This window comes from Muntiacus reevesi, chromosome 2 (genome assembly GCF_963930625.1).
Source record: "Muntiacus reevesi chromosome 2, mMunRee1.1, whole genome shotgun sequence".
Lineage (NCBI taxonomy): Eukaryota > Metazoa > Chordata > Mammalia > Artiodactyla > Cervidae > Muntiacus > Muntiacus reevesi.
Window position 1 is genome coordinate 35611791 of NC_089250.1, and position 14294 is coordinate 35626084.

The window sequence follows — 14294 nt, forward strand, 5'->3', positions numbered from 1 at the left end:
AGTGGGTGCCATGCCCCTCTCCAGGGGATCTTCTCAACCCAGGGATCGAACCCATGTCTCTCATGTCTTCTGCATTGGCAGCCAGGTTCTTTACCACTAGCACCACCTGGGAAGGCCCGCTTTGCAACCCGCCCCCCCCCCCTCCAATTATGAATAAAAATAGGGCACAATCCAGGTGAAAGGGGAATATCATGAGTCATTTAATAACTTGTATCAAGGGGTTCACAGACAGTTGTCAGGCTGTGTTTAGGCAACAGATGCATTTTTGTTAGACCCACAAACGTGAGAAATTTCATGTTTCCTGGCTCCTTTGACAAAACAGATTTGACCAAAGTAGGCCTTCATTTTCCAGCGTTAGGAATTAGCCGAGGCTGAGTTACAAGTGGCCCCTTAAATGAACACAAGCTCTCCAGTTCAGCCCGGCATCGCTGTGCTGTGACTGAGCCAGCCCGGAGACGGGATCCCGCGACACTCTTCTAACAGTCGTGTTGATGCTTGTGCTATATAACAGTGAAGTCTTTCTTTATGTCCCAGTTCTCAAACGTGGGGAAATAAAAGTAACCAAAGAGCAGTTAAGGGAAAATGGGACCACCTAGTTCTTCGAGGAGTGAATACTGTACAAATCGTGTTAGTGTTGACAGAACGCAATTTAAGATTTTTCTGCGTGTCTAGCTTCTGTTGGCTTTTGGGTTTTGCAAGCCCTGATTACAGCTAACTCTCAACTCCGTTCAACTCCTGGTCATGGAGACGAGTTTTCCTTTCCGTACCTGACCGGCCAACAGGAGAGCAAGGTCGACATGTTTTCGTAGATGTGCGTCATGACATCTTTCTTCTTTCTGGTCTCAATGCTTGTTCTGATATAAAGCAGCAAGACAGCCACAGATTCGAGGCACCTAGAGGTTCATGTAGTTACAGGTGGGGTCAGGTATCTGAGAAGTGTACAGTAAGACAACTTTGTGTTTAAATAAAGGACATGACATAGTAGGATACAGAAATTATTAGTGTTTCTGATAGAAGTTTTTTCTTTTAAGGAAGCCCTTCAATGAATGACTACTGAGTGGAAATTGTGTCTTTTTGAGGGATACACAGTTTGATGGTACTTCTCTGGTTAGTTTTAGTAGTATTAAAGAGTTACTTTGTTACAAACAGACGAAGCAAATAGACTGGTGGCATGCTGTTTTGGCTCCCACCAAGAACCTAACCCTCAAAATACTACAGATTTTTATACATTTTTAAAAGCAGTCTCATAAGCAGCAGGCTAACATTTATGGCAAAGCTATTTTTTGGTATAAATATTATTTGGTAAGCACCTTTAATTATAAAGAATCTGCCTGCAGTGTAGGAGACCCAGGTTTGATCCCTGGGTCAGGAAGATCCCCTAGAGAAGAGAATGGCTACCCACTCCAGTATTCTTGCCTGGAGAATCCCATGGACAGAGGAGCCTAGTGGGCTATATATATATAGTCCATGGGATCACAAAGAGTTGGATATGACTGAGTGATTAAGTTTTCACTTTCACTTTAAATATAGTGACTTAATGTAATAGTGTGATGTTTTATTAGCTTTTCTTCTTTTCTCCTGCTGAATAATCATGTTGCTATCCCCCCTTTTTTTCTCTCCTCTATAGGGTTCTTTATCACTTTTCTGTTAATGTTATGAGCCCTTTCTATATCATGCACATTAGTTCTGTCTCTACTGTGTGCATTTTCTTCTGATCCTTTGGTTACATTTTACCTTTTTTTTAAATGTCAAGTTTAACATCATATAGACATTTTAATTTTTACATAGTCAAATCTATGAATTCTTTCCTCTGTTTTCAGAGTTTTGTATTCCCCACACCAAAATTTTTAATTTATATCTTTTCAAAGTAATGTGTACATTAGGTTGAAGCATGTGAAATTGTTGTGGGTTTTTTTTTTTTTTTTTTGTAGGTCAAAAGTCATCAGGATGTCAGCAGTTTCATACAACTCTATTTAGTAAATTGTTTGAAAAGTGAAATGGCATTGTAAGTTCTTGCAGGCAAAAGCAGGAGCCATTTCCCCTCTTCCTCCTTGGTGTCATGTCCTCCTTCAAAAGACCCCACCTTAACTCTGATTAGCAGATTCTTATGATATTGGAAGAATATAACTTTCTTGTAATGGTATTTCTGGATTGGTTTCCTGATATTTATTGAGCACCTGTTATGTTCTGGACACTCAGCATTTCCAGAGATCAAAAGCAGACCCCCTTTCATAGAGTAAGGGAGTGGGGTGAAGACGTAACTAAATAAATTGCACTAAATAAATTACATAATACATTCAGTGGTGAGACATGCCAGAAGAAAAGTGAAGCTGGAATAGCCACTGGGAGAGGTAAGGACACACAGCTTCAGTTTTCCCCAGGGTGGTCACTGAAGGCCTCCTTGAGGCCATGGTGGAGAAAACCCCTGAGGGGGCCTTGTGGAAAGGAGTAGTGGGGCAATCATGTGCAAAGGCCCTGAGACAGGCCCTGGGGCATCTGCAGAGCAGGGAGACCAGTGTGACCGGAGCAGAATGAACAAAGGAAAGAGCGACAGGCTTTGAGGCTGGTGGGATAACAGGATGCTGGTGTGAGGGGCACTAAGCCAACCCCTTTGGCTCTTACTTGTGTGGGATGGGAAGTCAGGCAGGGGTTTGGAGCAGAGTGACCTGCCTGGCTGTGAGCTTCAGGGTCACTCTAGCTGATTTGCTGAGAACGGGCTGTAAGAGAGCCAGGGCAGAGGGGGGCAGCTGTGTGTCATCCAAACAAGAAGTGACTGACTGTAGTTGGGTCCAAAATGTCATTAGTAGACGTGGCCCTGGTGGCTCAGTCAGTACAGAATCTGCCTGCAATACAGGAGACCCAGGTTTGATCCCTGAGTTGGCAAGATCCCCTGGAGAAGGGAATGGCAACCCACTCCAGTCTTCCTGCCTGGAGAGAATCCCATGGACAGAAGAGCCTGGTGGGCTACAGTCCATGACATCGCAGAGTCGGACATGACTGAGTGACTATTACTCACTCATACACATACGTACACACAGAGATTTTAAGGAATTGGGTCATGTGACTGTGGAAGCTTAATAAGTCAAAATCTACAGGCTAGGTAGCAGACTGGAAACCAGGGAAGAGCTGCAATTTGAGCCAAATGCTGTCTGCTGCTGGAAATCCTTGCTCAGGGAGAGGTTAGTCTATTTTCCATTAAGATCTTCAACTGATTGGATGAGGCCCACCCACATTATAGAAAGTAATCTGCTTTGAGAGGGTGAGATGGATTGAGAGAGTAGCACTGACATATATATACTACCACATGTGAAATAGCTAGCTAGTGGGAAGCTGCTGTATACAGGTCAGGGAGCACAGCTTGGTCTCTGTGAAGACCTAGAAGGTTGAGATAGGGAATGGTGGGAGGGGATATATATGTAAACTTATAGCTGATTTACACTGTTATATAGCAGAAACTAACACAAACATTGTAAAGCAATTGTATGCCAATAAAAAAATAAAACAAGAAAAGAAAGAAAAAGTAACCTGCTTTATTCGAAGTCTACTGATCTGAATGTTAGCCTTTATCCAAGAAACACCTTCACCAGAGGCATCCAGAATAATGTCTGATCATCTGGGCACTGTGACCCAGCCAAGTTGCCACGTAAGATTAAGCGTCACATTCTTCATTCTCTTACTCTATGTTAAATATATCTATGGTAATTACTGTGGTGAGGAAAAATTTACCCTTTGGAGAGTTGATATGTCTTGCACATCAGATGTTTCTCTCGAAGTAATTTAAACCATCCAAGTCAACAACATGGACTGGGTCTGTGACATTTCAGGCGATTACTACAAGTCATACTGTACTCTGGTGACTCCAGAGCTCAGCCACTACCGCTGCTTTCTCAGACATGCCTGGTTCTAAAGAACAGCCTTTGCACAGGACACCTTCTCCAGCTCTAGGACCCCTCTGGAACACGGCCAAGGGAGTTCCTAGAAATTCTGCCTTCTCATGAGGTCATTTCCAAGGACTACTTAGAAGAATTTCTTCCCCTCACTCCTTATCTGCCTCCACACTGTTATTTCCTGAGTCCACAGATGCAGAAGGAAAGCGGGAGTGATTACCCTGCAGACAGAATATTCTTGGACCCCAAGTGTAAATGCCCAGGGTCACTACTGATCCAAGTGAGGCCGATAATCATTTAGTGAATACATTTGATTATTTTCACTTTCTCTGATGTGCATAAAGTCAAGCACAAACAGTATAAGTAGCCCTTTCCCTGATGACTGGTTACATTTTTGAAAAATACATTCCATGTCAACTTGAGCTAAGTTGACTCTTGAAAGCAGTAGCACTGTAATACTCCAAGCATTGAATGTCTCTTTGTATAAGAATTATATCTTGAAACCGTATTTAGTGACCCATCACTGATATGAATGTACACTGGGTCGTAGGATTCTTACTGATGTGTAACACTGGATTTCTTAAAGGTCATTGTATTTATCGATAAAAGATATTTTGTTATTAATGAAGGGAAGCAAAAAGCTAACTAGGCAGTGTAAGTTGTGCAGTTTGCATAAAATTAATAAACTGAGGTTAAATTGATAGTATGCTATAAACATGAATTGTAGAAAATTACACCTTTGAAAGTATGTGTGTGTATATAAATACTTAAAGTATATACACATGTACACATACGTGAATTATTAATAATTCACTTCCTCCTATAAACTCTAAACAACTTCCTTTAGTTTTGATGGTTGGTGTTAGAGTTAGTGTGTCTTTGGTGTGTGTGTGTACATGTGCATATGCTGACTTCCAAAGGGTGATTGCTTCTCAGTGGTAGAAATGCAAGCTTTAAAGATTCTGTCTCCCTTTTCCTACTACAATACAAAATAGTTCTTATGAAGAATAACTGGCCTTTTCTTTAACTGGTAAGAATTACAGAATGTTTTCGCTCTGTTTAATTCATTATAGAAATTGTGTTATAAACAATTCACAAAGCACTGCTTATCACGCATCTGTCTTCCAACACAATTTCTTGCAAATGATCTCCTGAAAAATCATCAGTTTTTCTCCATTTCTGCTCCTGCTGGAGCACTTCATGCATTCTTTTAAAACAAGATCAGTTTTGGGACTTCTGTAAGTTAAGACTGTTCTTTCTATTTAACGAAAGTGTTTACCATAAAATTCAGTAAAAACAAATCCATTCATTTGTTGTTATTTCTTTTAAAACTTATTTACTCATCTCTAATCCTATATTTCTTCCTAATCCTGTTTCTTATTTGTCTCATGTTTAAGCACCAGTGAGCCTCTAGTTACATTGCCTATTTTATAAATCTAGCATAAGATTCCATTTGTTCCAATATTCAGTCATTTTATTAAAGAATGTTATGTAGGTAAGTACAGCTGTGTCAAAATATACTGCTTTAATATTTTTCCAAAAAATAAAATTTATACAAAGAGAACATTTAGAAGTATTCTTTCAAACGTGGTACAGGTTCTTTCTTGAGTAAGAAAGAACTCTGCATAATCTCAAAATGTCTGGAATACTACTTGGAAATATTCTCTCTGACAGAAACCATTCCTGCTTGGAGAATTTTAGGTTACATAGACTCAACTTAAAAAAACAACATTAAAATTTCAAATCCAATTTTCCCCTTTTCAGAATTATATTTTTATATTCATTTTTATGTGTGCATGCTGTATTTTCTTATAATTTTGAAAGAGTAAGATTCATTTCTTTATTAGCTGGCTGGAAGAAGATTAAATTCTCATATGGTTTTTCTTTTTCTTAAATGGTAATGCTGTGCTATACTTAAAAAAAAAATTGTTGATGGTATCAGGAAAACTTTTTAAGACCTAGGTGATTTTTTTTTCTTGGAAATTGCAGGTTGATATTTTATATTAGCTTCCATGATTTCATTAGATACTTTGAGTTTCTGTTTTTACTTTTAGCTGGAGATGAGCTGAAAAATTCAAGGGTATTTATGGCATTTGAACATTTCTTTTATACTCAGAGCAACTTTGTACTTGTAACATTCCAGAAGTGAATTTTCCCTGTTCAAAAGCCTTTTCTTCCATAAAATTAGCATTGTATGGCCAGTTAATATAATCCATGATGACGTTCATTTTTCTTTTTCTTCCCCCTCCGTGATACTGTTTTATAAGGTGGATGTAGAAGGTAACTAATTCAGTCTATCTCCAGATCTCTGTAACTTTTACAGTTTTGTGCTGGCATTGCTTTTCAGTTTAAACTTCGTCCCAAGATTTTTCCTTGTTTGTTGTTTTACGATATTCTTAATTATCCCTCTTTGTCTTTGGGATAATTTTACGGCTGGCATACTCTGGGAGCATCACTTCAACAATAACTTTGTCGTAAGGATCATGTTACTACAATAGTTTTTACATATCTGTTGTGATTTATATCATCATAACAAGATTGGCATTATATTCAACATGTTTATTTTAATGGAAATTTTCAACATTTTCTTGTCAAAAGCCTATCATTATATAATCACTTCCAGCCACTTAGTTTTCATTAATGTGTACATAAGTTTTTTTAAAGTCTTAAAAAGTTCATTTATCGTAATATTTTCTTTTCATTGTAATTAAGGTACCTACTGAACTCATTAAATATTTACTTGGTCAAATTAATTCATTGTTTTAACAAAATAACTTTCATACAGTGTTTTTGGCTGTTCTCTCAATGTTGAAAAGTAGCACATTTCAGTATGTTTAAGGGGAGAAGAAAGAATTAAAATGCTTATTTTTATTTTCTTTTAAGAAACTAAGCCCTTTTCTTCACTGTGTTTGCATAAAAGTATTTCTTCAAAAAATTAGGAACTTCTATAAATCTCTTAATTTTTGAGATGCTTATGACTGATATTGCTCTGTTATTAATTCAAGCAGGTTTCACTGAAACTCTTCTTTCCCAATCTGCAGGCATCTGTAACATTTAATATATTAAAAGCTTATATTCTTAGAAACACTGAGTATGCATAGTTTCTAATGTTATTACCAGGCTGGTTACAGAAATATCACCAAAGATGGAACCTGTACCATTTGAAGAGTCCACGTGGTCACATACTAGTATGTATTCTCTTATGGTTAACAGAGAGGCAGGTCACACTCTCGTTCACACATGTGATTTTTAAGGCTGTTAGTGTTGGTGGTGAGTTACCACGACTCTGTTGGAGGGTAAGGCCTTTTTTGTTACTAAAGATACTGCCCATAAAATGACCATGTATTTTTTTTTTTTTTTTTTTTTTTTACAAAATGTCATAAATGTCAAAATTTTATGAAAGTAAGATCATTAAAGTGATAAATATTTACATTGTAAAAATCTTCACTGAAACTACTTATTTATGGGAGCCAAAGAAACTGATAACAATTTGTGATTTTAAAAAATCACATTCTGCTTTGTTAGTTTAGTTCTAAGTTTCCGACAGCCAGGCTGCTTTTCCTTTACCCTCTTCACTTCTTAGGTGAGTCCGCTGGTTCTCTCTTTACCTTCCTTGATCTTTGATCTTTAGTTTTTATACTATATTCTCACTAAAAATTTTTTGCCATTGTTTTTGCTTTCATTGCTTTTTAAGTATTTAAGTGTTTTTATCTATTGGCTATTAAAACTTTGATCTATTTTCATAATCATTTCAAAATACAGGAAACTGGAACCTGCCTCTGAGACAACAGGCAAAATGTATTTTCTGTTATATATTGATGTAACCTCACAGATACATCTACCAATACTGAATTTCATTTGTTTGGTGTTTTTGTGTATTTTTTAAATTGTAAAATTATGTAACATTATGGAAAGTCTTTTAAAAATAGGACAAAATAATTGCCCATAGCCCTCTCTCCCTAGTATATTGTCTGCTTTTATACTTTTTTCTGTATTCATACCACTTTTTATATTAGTAAAACTCAGTATAATTATGACTATTATATATGTCTACTTTTTTCCGTTTATTGCTATAGCAAATGCATTTCTTAATGGTGTTGTATAGTTCTTTTTAAATTTTTATTTTACATTGAAGTATAGTTAATTAACAGTGTTGTATTAGTTTTAGGTGTCTAGCAAAGTGATCCAGTTATATATATACATGTATCTATTCCTTTTCAAGTTCTTTTCCCGCTTAGGTTATTATAGAATATTGAGCAGCATTTCCTGTGCTATACGATAGGTCCTTGTTGGTTATGCATTTTAAATATAGCAGTGTCTTAAGCCCCCTTTCTTTGAAAAGGTGTTTCATAGTTAATCATTCCCATACTTCTATATATTTTGAATGCTTCAAGTTGTTTTTTACTATTAAAAATATCACTAACATTTGAAATTATAGGATGTGAAAGTCACTCAGTCGTGTCCAGCTCTTTGCGACCCCATAGACTATACAGTCCATGGAATTCTCCAGGCAAGAATACTGGAGTGGGTAGCCTTTCTCTTCTCCAGGGGATCTTCCCAAACCAGGAATTGAACCCAGGTCTCCTGCATTGTGGGCAGATTCTTTACCAGCTGAGCCACAGGGAAGCCTGAAATTACAGGATGGATAGATATAATACTTATCTATAATTATTTGAAGTTAATTTTAATACCAAATGATTCTTAATTTACATATGTAAGCATTAAATTTAATACCCTTTTTGATGAATGGTGTTATATCCATGGTGTTATATTAGTGATGTTATATAAATACTATTATATCAAATATAGTGAAGTAGTTTTAAAAATAACCAAATAACAACTGCCTGAGTTTAATTTTTTTTTCTTCTTAAGAGAAATGTCAAGTCAAATCAGATTAGAAGTACATGCTAAAAAATTTTAGTTTCTGTCCTGAGCCTGTGTTGTGAAAACACTTAAACTACAAGTATTTGGAATAATCTCTATTGCCCTAGTAGATCAAGAATACTTTGAGGGCAATGATACTGTTGCATATATTTTTCTATTTTACACATCATCTTAAATACAGAGGAATATCAAATATATATATATGTTTAATTATATTTGAAAATATCTTCTAACAGAAAAAGAGCTTATGATTTTTATTCCCTAAATTAAGCTGCTGCTTCTCTTTGATAAACGTTTCCTAGTAGTTATTTCATAAAACCCCTGATGGTCCTACTGTACATCACATAGGTAACTCTGCTCAATGTTATGTGGCAGTCTGGATGGGAGGGGAGTTTGGGGGAGAATGGACACATGTATATGTATGGTTGAGTCCCTCTGCTGTCCATCTGAAACTATCACAACATTGTTAATAGGCATACTCAGGTACAAAATAAAAAGTTTAGTAATAAAAGTCACTGAAGGCTTAACCAGTTTTCCTCTTAAACGTCTGTGTGTGTAGAATAACATTTCAAGCTTTCTTTTGGACTTTCATCATTTAATATTTGAACCAAGGATTGTTTTCTTTTTATGGCACTAAGAGAAGAGTTACTTAAACCTGTTAGATTGTTATGCCTGCCCCATTTGTTGTTGTGAGAATTAAATGAACCGATCCATATAAGTGCTTCAGATGGTGTCTGTCATCTGTAAGTTCTCAACAAATACCCACTACCACCACCACCACTGCTTCTGTTGTTTTGATATTGAAATTAATAATAAGGGAATGATCTAAACTCAGACCAAGTATCACCTTTTTTTTTCTTTTGGTCAAAACATCATAACTCACTATCTGGTGTTTCAGTACAATGTGTGTATTAACATAAAGTTGGAAAAGGGTTGTTCAGTAAGGATTTCTGGGGACATTGGCTAATTATTTAGAAAACTATAAAGTTACAGCCTCCTCTCACAAACTTGATCTCATAATCATACCTGAGTAATTCCAGATAGATTTAAAAAATTAAGTGTAAAGCTATGTAACCTATTTTTTTAATTTAAGAAAATTTGGGTGTTTATCAGACTTAACGGTAGGAAAGTCCTAAAAATAGTGGAAGAAATTACAAAGTAAAGAAATTCACAGATTCAAATAAATAAACCTTTAAAATTTCTTTGAAAAGGAAAACTGAAAATCTTAACGTCTTTGCAATAAATAGGGCCAAGGGTTATGACCTTAAAAGATACATGTATGTGTATGCTATTTATGTAAACCCCCAAAAAAGTGATCAACAAGTATCAACCAACAATTCACAGAAGAAATAAATGCAAATGAGTTAAGTTGAACCTGTTTTTCACATTTTTAACAGTTAAAATGAAATGCTATACAATTTTTCACTTGTAAGATCACTAAAGATTTTTAAATGATTAGAAGTCCTTTGATGAGAGAATGGTAAAACACGCAGTTATGCTTGCTGCCAGTGGAGATGTATGTTGTTATTAACCCATCTGAGAAGCATTTGGACAGGATCCATCAAGCTTCTTGCAATTTGCCCTAATGAAGTCATCAGTGACAGAGAGTAACAGGAATGTACAGGAATGTTTATTGCAACTTGTGTCATCTTTTATAATAAAAAAATAAAATTTACTTTAAGCAGAACCACGCAACTAAGTTAGTGAGTTATCGTAAATTATTCCTGCTGGAAAATATTAGATAAGAAGTGTCTCCGAGTGATGAAGGGCTGACCCGCACCTGCGGTTTCTCTGTGAAGCCACTTTCCTATTGTAATAAAGCTGACGTGCTGTTCTCTTAAAAAAACACAAATCTCTAGCAGCTGTGGGTAAGAGCCATGGAAAAAGCTTGTCCATAAAAATGTTGAGCCAATTATAAATTACAAAAATGTGAAATATAAGGAAAAATATATTTTGCATGAAACCGTTCCCTTACTCCAAATTCCTTGTTACTGCTGCTCTGCCGCTCCTGGTGTCTAAAAGCCAGCTCTTGCTAAGACTGGTGCCCCGAAAACGAACTAGAATGAAATACGTTCTAGGTGATTTATTCCCATTTACTGGAAAGAACCTTCTGCTTGCTTTCAATTTAAGTACACATTCTTGAGCTTCCTTTTAATAAGAGAACCACCTAAGACCCGAAGGCCAGAAATGATTAACCCCTTTTCCTGACGTAGCGCTCACTCTCCTTTAAGCTTAGACTTAACCAAGCTGTGCTGACGGGCCCGCTCTGTGTCACTGAAATTTGAAAATGATGGTCTCTGTGCTGCCTTGAGTGGCAGGCTTCTGTGCTACCTGGTTTGCCTTTGTTTTTATCTGAGAAACAAGTAACTACTCTGGATTTCATACCTTTTTTATATCCTCTGTTCTGGCTGTTTTATTAGTTGTTCTGGGTTGGGGATTTTTCTTGTTTTCTGACTCTGTTTTTGTGTATGCGTGTGTTTGTGTATGTGTATTTGTGGCTTTCCCGATGGCTCAGTGGGGAAAGAATCACCTGCAATGTGGGAAACACAGGAGATGTGGGTTCGATCCCTGGATTGGAAAGATCCCCTGGAGGAGGAAATGGCAGCTCACTCCAGTATTCTTCTCTGGAGAATTTCATGGGCAGAGGAGCCTGGCGGGCTACAGTCCACGGGCGGGGGTCGCAAAGAGTCAGACACGAATGAGTGACATAAACGGCAAAACAACATATATGTGTATGTATGTATATGTGTGTCCATATGTATGGGTACGTGAGTGTATATATTTATTGCGTGGTGTAAATATGTGACATATATACATATGTGTGTTGAGGGAGTGAGGGACCATAAGTAAGGACCAAAAAAGAGAGATGCTCTCTAAATGTAACTGTAATAACAGAGATAGCACAGTCCTACAAAGAGTATCTTAAAAAAAGTGAAAGGATAGGTAACATACACTGAATCTTTATCTCTTTAAAAATGCCTTGCTACTTTTAATAGTTAACATATTTAAATCTGGATTTAATATTTTGTGTCTTTTATGACATCACTCAAACACGAAGCCCCTTCATTTGCTTTCCCCGGTCCTGCTAGACGTGTGCTCTGGGAATAACAGGGAACACGGTGTGTTCCTGCCTTGGAGACACTTTCAGGTTAGGTGGGACCCAGTCCCACCAGCGCTAGTATCTGTCAACTGTGTAAGGCGTTTACCACGCGCCAGGTCCTGGGCAAATGCTTCACATAAACTGTTTAATCCTTAATATCCTGTGAGAGGTCGATAGTATTATCCTCATTTTAAAGCTGAGAAATGAGGCTTCAGAAAGTTTTTAAAACACTGGCGAGTCACCCAAGTTGGTAAGGAAGCCAGTGACCCAGCTCTGAGCCTTTAACACTCAGCGAGGAGCCCCTGCACCCATGGGATCCAGTGGACCTGGCTGACTTTTTCCCTTTTGTTTTCTAAACGAGGCGCTGGGCCAAGACACTCAGGCCTCAGAACCTGTGGGAATTCTGCATGCGTGGTCCTGGAAAACATGTGAGCGAGGTCAGGGCCGTGTCGTGGTGCGCGGGCCAGGGCAGGGGTGTCCCTGATGCGCTGGCCGGGCGGGGTCCCAGCAACCTGACGCTCTCCTCTCCGGGGCTGCTGCAGCCCTGAGCCTTCATGGATGCGGCGCTTTGTCTTTTTTGTCGGCTTTGTATGGTTATCTTTGTGAAAATCCCAAATGTGTCCGGCTTTATTTGTCGAAATTTACATTAAGGGAATGAAACAGGAACAGTAGTAGTATTTGAGGGGTTGCCTTTTTAAAATCCTGTTTAGAAAACCTGTTGTCGTGCTTTTAGGTGTTAGGTCATGTCCGAATCTTTTGCGACCCCATGGACTATATAATATATAGCCCGCCAGGGATTTCCAAGGCAAGAGTGCTGGAGTGGGTTGCCATTTCCTTCTCCAAGGGATCTTTCTGATCCAGGAAATGAACCCACATCTCCTGCGTTGGCAGGCAGATTCTTTACCACTGAGTCACCAGAGATTTACCTTTTACTTTAATTAAGTACCTTTTCTGTACCAAGTGCTGTTACAGCTCACATCCCCAAGTCACCCCCAGCTCCTCACTCTGCATGTCCATGGAGATCTCACGTTAGAAATCTAGCTCCCTTTTCTCTTTCCCCCACTATCTTCTTGACACCTTACGACACCTTATGACAAAGGTAAAAACTTCAGTTAATCATAAAGACTCCATCAGGTAAGCATTTTCACTGAAATTCAGGATTTAGCTGGGATTCGTCGATTAGGAATTTTTCCAGTTTTCACTTTTGGATTCATGGTGGATGAGGCCTGTATGTCTTCGATCCATTTCTGTGCCAGATATTTGTAGTAACTTGAGGAAACCCCTCCCTCCATATGAGAAATAATTGTGAAGGAATTTTTAGTTCTACCTGCTAATCCTACAGGACATCTCATGAGTCTTTCCCCCCAAAATACAAAACATAATTACAATTTGTCCTCTGATCCTCACCATAGAAGTTTGACTTCTCTGTGCATCTGAGATTCTTAGAATTCACCCATCTTTTCTTCACCCTAGGACCAGGTTGGTACATTTCCTCTTCTTTGTCCCTGAAATTTCACCTTTCTTTGTAAGATGATACGTTTCATTATTTATTCTGTTTGCTTTTTCCTTTTGTCTTTAATAAGAGATTTAATTAGAGCAGCTGTCTTCCTTGTTTCAAATTCTTTGTAAATCTTCTCCTTCAAAGAATCCAAGTATCTCAAGATCAGACCGACTCTTAGTGGGTTCCAGGAACATATTATCAGAACATATTATCATTTATCACTCCATTCTTAATATTTTCATTTTTATTAAACTGTGAATCTATAAGGTGAGTGACAGAACTCCATGGACATTCATTAATTATTTAATATTGCCTTTACTTTGAATATTAATTTTTAAATCCAATAGTAATATTTATTTTTCTTTGTGTTCTCTAAAATTCACATTATTGCATTTTATTATAAAATACCATTATTAAAGATTTTTTCCTGTTTACCAGATTTGATTAGTATTCTTTTTAAAGAGAATCTGTTTTTATACATTTAAAAATATGCTTGCATTTGTTTTATGTTATGGAACTGATAATAGAATATTTACCATATTGTAATAAGCAGACTGTTGCCTCCCTTTAAAGTCTGGATTTTGAGAGTGTTGGTTAGGCCAAGAATCCTTAAATGATGTGTATGGTAAATACCACTCTTCAGGAAAAGATATTAAGCCAGTATGATATAATTATGTGAAGAACAAGCGGAATGAAATTGGGTTTGCCTGAGACAAGGAACTTTTGCCTTCGCTTTTCTAAGCCAACATTTCAAATGACAGCAGTGTGCTGGAGGGAGCTGTTTAAGCAGACAGGAAACTTACTTACATACTTGAAAAGGTGTTTTAGTAAAAGATGACACAGTATTAATAAGAGGACACAATCGTGGCTTGGAAACTTATTTTCAAATTTCAGGCAGCTTCACATTATAAAGGGCTTCCCT

General features: G+C 37.4%; 1 protein-coding gene across 2 annotated transcripts in view; it reads left to right on the plus strand.

Moving 5' to 3' along the window:
• MPP7 (MAGUK p55 scaffold protein 7) overlaps positions 1 to 14294 on the plus strand; it is a 219660-nt gene that overhangs the window by 173209 nt on the left and 32157 nt on the right. The window lies entirely within an intron of this gene.